Source organism: Poecilia formosa, unplaced genomic scaffold (genome assembly GCF_000485575.1).
Source record: "Poecilia formosa unplaced genomic scaffold, Poecilia_formosa-5.1.2 Scaffold46, whole genome shotgun sequence".
NCBI lineage: Eukaryota > Metazoa > Chordata > Actinopteri > Cyprinodontiformes > Poeciliidae > Poecilia > Poecilia formosa.
This window is the reverse complement of record NW_006799985.1, coordinates 1,215,790-1,223,104: the sequence shown is the minus strand read 5'-3', so window position 1 is coordinate 1,223,104 and position 7,315 is coordinate 1,215,790. Positions and strand designations below refer to the sequence as shown.

Here is a 7,315-nt window from a genome sequence, read left to right as displayed (position 1 = left end):
TCATATTAGTCAACAAGGGTCATTCTCACAAACACTCTTAGACTTGTTTCACAGAACTGTGCTCTAAATTAAAACTCATGGCGTCGGTGGATTATTGTGCTTTATTTAGGAAATTTAGTGATAAAAATCTGCAAAGTATGGACACGATCGCTTATCTTGAGCTGCAACAAGTCTCTTCACTTAGTCAGTTTAACTAAAATAAATGCCGTCATGTTTTCTTTTTGTTTTTTTTTTGCTACATAGTTTCCATCCTCACATAGAAAGTAAACTGTATACCTGGTTTGAAGCCTCCTTAATTTAGTTTAAGATAGCTGAAGTGTAATGCTTCAGTTTAACAATCCTCACTCTTTGCTCCCAACACTGCTTGTCCAGTGTTGTGCAATTTAAAGCTTATATGTGCCGCACTGTATACATTAATGTTATTTAAGGGATCCGGTGGTTTGCATTAGTGGGCTGCACATTCCTTGCCCCTTACACACTGCGCATCTCCCAGTTAAACCATTTGACTTTCAAATGGAAATAAAGCGGGCCAAAGGAATAAACAATATGTTCCAAATTAAGGCTTGACTTCAGAATAAGCCGCATGTTGTGTATAAATCATATGGAGTTAAATATGCTCTGTAAGTAGATTAGGTCAACCGGACTAAACCCGCCGGCCCTCAGACGTTGCAGCTCTCGACACTGAAAGCTCCGAGATGTAATCCAGATTCATAATCCAATCATTCTTCCAAGCTGTTTTGGGGCATTAATTACTGGGTATTTGTGTTGATTTAATATCACTGTAATCTCCTTTAAACTGCCAGTTGCCGTCTGGTTCATAGCCATGTTGTTTATTGCTTGATCTGTATCCTGGACAGAAGTTAAATCTGACAAGCCCAGAGATCTCAAGAAGCATCGTGTCAAACAACTTAATATGTTATTAATAAAAAAATATATATATATAAAAAAATGTTTGAATGTATTACGTCAAAGTGTTGGGATTATACATAACAACGCTAAAAGTTTGTAAAGCCTCAGTTTTAGATTAAAGCTAAAAAATTATTTTACACGACTGTTTTCCAAAAGCGTTGAAAATCTTAATTTTAATTAATTAATATTTTTTTAACTTAAAAACAATAAAACCTGCAACTCTTTGAAATTTGTTATCATAAATAATTGTCAGACATGTTTGATTGTTTTGAACTTACTTCAGAGGAAAAATAAATTGTATGCTAATTGATTTGGTATTTTCTGTCATATAATAACATATATTTAGTAACATGACACAAATGATCAAATCGTGGGGTAGAAAAGAAAATGCACTGTTTCTCCTTGGTGATGAGCTATGGAAATGATCAGATACTTACTGAAGAAAAATATGAAATATGCTTTTAAATTATTTTTTTTAGCCTTGCCTTCGTCCAGATACTTCCTCAGTATTAAAATTTATGTTGCTCAGGAATAAACGGTGATATAAACTGTGAAATAAATCATGAAGTATACCTTTAAGTTTTACAGGGTTAGGTGTGTGTCCGTGTGTGAGCGTGAGTGTGTGTGTGTGCGTGTGTGTGGGTTTCTCTGCTAGTTTCCACTACAGATTTCGGAAACAAAACCTCCAGAAGGGTTTACCACGGCTTGTGAATATCGTCCAATCCAACAGGTGGTGCTGAGAATTTTGACTTGGAGGTATTTACTGTCAATAGTACTTTAGGGTAATTGACTTGTCATAAAGCTTAGGCTGATAATTACCCTTGCTATTTTTATTTAGTTTTATTGTAAGTGGATTCTGCTCCTGGAGGACTTCAGTGCTCTGACTTGCACGTCTAATATTATTAGATGCTATGAGTTGAGCCAGTGCAAATCTGTTAATGCATAAGACCATAAGAACCTCTTATGTTCCAAGCCAGGTCAGAGAGAAGACACAGCAGATTAATATTTGATCATGCAGAGGGGGCCCTTAATCAGATCTGCTTATTCCTTCAGCTGACTGCTCTGCTTCAATTATCATAATTGTTGTGTTAAACGTGATTGTATTTTTTCTTTTTTTTTTCTTTTTTTTTTTTTTTTTTTTTTTTCCGGCTGGTGGTTGGACATGACCGTGCACCGTGAGAGAGGGATTCCAGCACCAAACCTAATTAATGCAGGATGGATGGCTGGGCAAGCTGAGGGACGAGGAGGATATTAGGGAGAGGAAAGGGAGGGCGGCTGTGGGCACTGGTTCTGCTCCAAGCCACAGTCGGTGGCATAGCCCAGGGCAGCGCAGGTAACTCCAACCAACCAGAACTCCCCAGGAAGGCTGCCCATCCCGCAGCAAAGCTCCCTCATCTTCGCCCCAAGTGGCAGTGGATCTCAGAGAAATCAGATTGGCACAGAAAATTCACCATTTCAGCCCACAGGTTTTCATTCAAGTTAAACAACTGTCAATTGTTCTACTTGCCATCTGGGTTTCCAACTGAAGAGTTTATTTTCTGTTTGCTCCACTGTCCTTTCTCTCACTCCATGGCTGTCAGCGGGGGATGATGTTTTAGAAAAACCTGCAAACAGAGACGCGGAAGTAAATATTTTTCTCTGTCAACTTATTTACAATTGCACAACAAACAGTGTAATGTATATTTTGAAGTGTTCTGACATGTTATGTTGGATATCACTTGTAATTATTGAGACAAAAATTGTAAACATGAAATATTTCTCAATTTAAAACATTTTACACACAGCTACCACTAGAATGTGCAGTTTGACGCTTAAAAAAAAACATCTTTATTTTGCATCGTTATAGTTGTCAAAAAGGAGGAAGAAGAAAAACTTTACGTTAAAAAAATTGGTGTATTAATTTTACACATCAAGTAAATACACTTTTTACATAATGAATTATATTTGCAGTCAAACTAATCATTAGAATACTTTCAGTATCCTTCAATATGAGAAGACATTTTACACTTTGCTGTTGTTAGACTTTGTGGTGAAAATATTAGTAAAAAAAAATCTAAATAATTTTAGATGCATTAAGATATAGACCTTTTTGTTTCCATCCTCACGGTGCAGACATAATTTAGTATGCTATTTTCCGCTTATCCCCTTAAAATGTTCTTGCACAGTCTAAAGCTTACAGTAACACAAAATAACTGCCAGATGCTGAAAGATGAGGGTGTCTGGGGAAAAATGCAAGGAGCAATCACTCCGTAAGCTTTTTTTTCTCTCTTTTTGACAATTCTGCTGCTAAAATAAAATAAAAAAATTAATAAATAAAAATCCAGGTGGTCTATATTTAAACAGCTCTGATCATAACAGGGGTGACTACTAGCTGGATTTTATATTAAGAGATGGGGAGACATGGGAACCAGAAGAGAAAGGATAAAGCTGGAAAATGAGCTTCAGACTTTGAGTCTGATTTTCCGATTTCATTAGTTTGTCCTGTAATAAAGAGAATAATATGAATACCTAAAAGAATTCATATTATTCATATAATAAATATGCACCTTAAATGCTAATAATAATAAAAAACTATTAAATTAAACACAAAGTTGTTGAATTTATTTTTTTTATGTTGGCAGATGATTATACAATTTCTGTTTAATTAAACTCATATATAAATTTTTACGCTGTTTCTCATAGTAGTTGATTATTGTTTATAACTGGGCTTTCAACATAAAATAATGTTCTTAATTATCTGTTTGTAAAGAACTTTTCATGCACTATATAGTACAGAGAAATGAAAAAAGGAGAATAGTTTTTGATATATTAAAACACACCCGGCAAGAAATGTTTACTTTTTTTGTCTTAAATGATGTTGATATTTGAGATGGGAACAATTTTGTAATTTACAGCTATATTTAATGTTTTTCCGAATTAGTACAGAAAAAAAATGTCATGTGGTTTCTATTTAGAAAGAAGAAGCATTAAACAAAACAAAACAAAAAAAAAAACAAAACAGTTTTTTAACCCTTCAAAAAGTTTGACAAAATAAATAATTGTCAAAGACTTTGGATTTTTGAAACCGGATTTCTTTAAATAATGTTATTTTATTTTGGCAAGTTTTTTGAAAAGCATAATAATAACTGATGCAAAAATGTTATAAAAAATGTTAATGTTAGTTGTGTTTTGCATTTACTTGCAAATTAGCAATATATTTACTGGATACAGCAGATATCTGTGGAAAGAAGTAACTTTGTTAAAGTGACAGAGTTCCCAGAAATATTCAAGGCTGTTGTGCAATTGAACCAAAAAAATAATAATAATAATAATTTGAATCTTCATCTGATATTTATCTGTATGTAAAATGCACAGATCATATTTGTGGTAGTGGGACGGTTTTATCCGGTCAACACTGATTGGAAAGAAGTTGCCTCAACTTGCAGATTAATATCCTTTCTTTGAATTGAAGCATTCATATGTGTAATTCTGTTCATATGTCACACTAAACAATAAAATTACCAAAGCAAAACTCTGCTTTGTGTCATTTTGATTGCTGTCTCATGAATATGCTGTCAGCCAGCCAGTTCGTCATAAGCATGTCTGTTGGACAAATGAGCCCACGGACCACTTCTGTCTCTATGAAAGCCATCTATCCTGCTGCAGGCATGGCACAGCACAGAAAAACACTAGGAGAGATGGTCCCCCATTAATCTATGTTGACTGGCTGGAAATTGCATCTTTGTAATGAGTATTAGGTGTGCATCTACATGAATTAAAGCTGAATGAGCGTCTGATTGATTTCCTCGTCCCCAAATGACGCTGCTTCCTGTGATCATTATTGTTTAAAAGTGACTAAATCATATCTTGGTGATTAAATGTCTTTGTGAAGAGAGGAAGAGATAAAGTCAAGACACAAAGTTTGAGAAATTGCATCTGTCTTCAAGTTTCAGTTTATGTACTGTAGCCTTGGTGAGTTGTAGAAGTCGATGTTGGGAATGTTTGGTCAGATTCATTGTCTGACGACACACTTGAAAAAAAAATAGAGTAAATGAAAAGAAATGTATTAGATTTACTGTTTTAAAAATTCCACATGAGCATCTTGAATGCAAACGAGTAAGAAAACGATTAAAGATTAAATCCTGGTGAAACAATTGTTTGAGTTGGCATCGGGTTTGTTTTTTAATTTACAAAAGTAGAGTCTTAGACGGTTTGGAAAAACAATCTTGATGCCTTCCTTTGTTCTGATGAGTGGAGTCATCCATTCTTAAGAACAAGATGTCAATGCCAAGTTTAACTCCTGTTAATAAACTGCATTCGAGTGCAGGCAGCTAACGTCTGTGTTTGGTCTCCTCCCACTTACAGGGTGTTCCAAAAGTATTCAACCCCGACCCAGCTATGTAGATGGAGATTCTCTGTAAGCAGCAGCTTGATCTTCCCAAACATTCTCAGTTGGATTTAGGCTGGACTTTGACTGGGCCAATATGTTTTAGTCTAAATCATTTTCAGTTGTGACTCTGGCTGTATCTTTTAGCGTCATCTTGCTTCTAGATAGCGAAGCTTTTTCTAGCCTCTGCAACACAGATGTCAAACTCTAGGCCCGGGGGCCAAAACCAGTCCACCTTAGCTTTTTAATGTGGCCCTCTTGACTTTAGAGGGCCACATAAAGATTCTTCGAAAAACAGTCGTGTGCTTAATTATAATTTTCACAATCGAAAAGGCGTTTCTATCTGTTTAGCACCAAATTACATCAATATTATTTAAATATAAGAAGGACTCATCAAATATGGAGATAGATATTTATTAATATTTCACCATTTTGTTAATGGATTTTGTTACACTCATCTACAATCAACCCTTTGAGGACATTCATGATCTTGATACGGCCCAAAATGAAAATGAGTTTGATATCACTGCTTTTCAAGACTGTATAGTATTTAACTCCACCCATCTTTGCATTTTTAATAATTCAACATTATGACAGCAAGGAAAATAAAAGAATAAAGAAGAATAAAGTCAAACTTGTTTTTTTTTCTTTCTTTGGCTGATGTCTCATTTCTTTTTAAAATTGAAAACTCTGTATGCTGTTACCTTTATTTTTACATGAAGTCGACCATTCTCCACAAATATCTCTATTACTCTATTTGTATCTCATTTTCTTTTCATTTAAAAAAAAAAATCCAGCGGCTTTAATGTGGATGATCGCCAAGAAGGAATACTTTCACTGCAGATTTATGGCCAATCAGAAAAACTAAATATGTCATTCACATTCATTAAATATATTGGACAGACTGTTGGACGTCACGATAATTAAGTATATTGGCCATATAAAGACAGACTCCAATGGACATATGCCAACTGCCTGTTTCATTCACAATGTGTGGCAGAGAGGTGAGGCTCAGCACTGCAACGCCTCACCACGGACTCCTTCCTTGTATTTCAACAAGTACTGTGTAAATTCAGTGATTTCGACCATAAAAATATTATGATATGTATAAAAGCAAACTTATAGAAAACTTAGGTGGACAAATTAATTTTCTCTCATCATTGTTCGCATCTACTTCTTATGTACATATTTCACTTGTCAGGTTTACAGGTGAGGTACTGCCTCCCCTGAGTGGCATGTCACTGAATGTTCCCCAATGGACCTTTGGGCCCTCAGTGAACAGCTATATCTGTTCTGAGATTTAATTTTGTTGAAGGCAGTTGGTTGCACAGGATTTTATTTAGATGAAACAACTCAAAGGGACTGAATATTAATGCATCTAACAGTTTTCATGCATTTATCTGTACATATAAAAGTAAAAAAAAAAAAAGTCTCACTTTCTTTCCATTGCACAGTTCTGTACTATTTTGAAAGGATTTCATGTAAAATCACAATAAAATAAGATAAAATTTCCTGTTGAGGTTTGAATATGCAGTTTTTATGGTAATCATGTGTCTGACGGCATACTACGCTAAATCTCTACATATTTACAAACATGCATTTTACTTTACGGAATTTTGAACTTCTGTGCATCCTTCTAACTCCTGTTGTTTTGAGAACACACAAAAACCGCAGGTTCCTAAGACACAACCTGACAAACTAAAGAACTCTCTGCCCCCCAAAAATGGGCAGAGCCCGTCACCTCGTGTCTCGACATATTTACCGTACCTGGACACACTAATGCTCCTTTGTAATGTCTCTCTGGTAATTATACTGCCAGGCACCCTGTTGGGGTAATTATACTAAAAACACCCTCATTAGCAGCATCAAGATGAAAACTCCCAGAAGCTTAACCATCGTTCTTTCCATGCTAACACCTTCTTATTGTTAAATTTCTGCTTGCTGCACCACATTGCAGCAGTATCATAACTGCTTTTCACCACGGCTGCACAGAAACCAAGTTATTCTTTGTTATTGTGACTTATATTTTCTTTTTTTTTT

At 35.1% G+C, this 7,315-nt stretch overlaps 1 long non-coding RNA gene across 1 annotated transcript in view; it reads left to right on the top strand.

Annotated features, from left to right (window-relative positions):
* Positions 1 to 4,197, top strand: part of LOC107836249 (uncharacterized) — a 7,332-nt gene extending 3,135 nt beyond the window's left edge. Inside the window, exon 2 of the long non-coding RNA XR_001662103.1 lies at positions 1,565 to 4,197. This is a non-coding gene — a long non-coding RNA (uncharacterized LOC107836249). The remainder of the gene's footprint in view (positions 1 to 1,564) is intronic.
* The last annotated feature ends 3,118 nt before the right edge of the window (positions 4,198 to 7,315 follow it).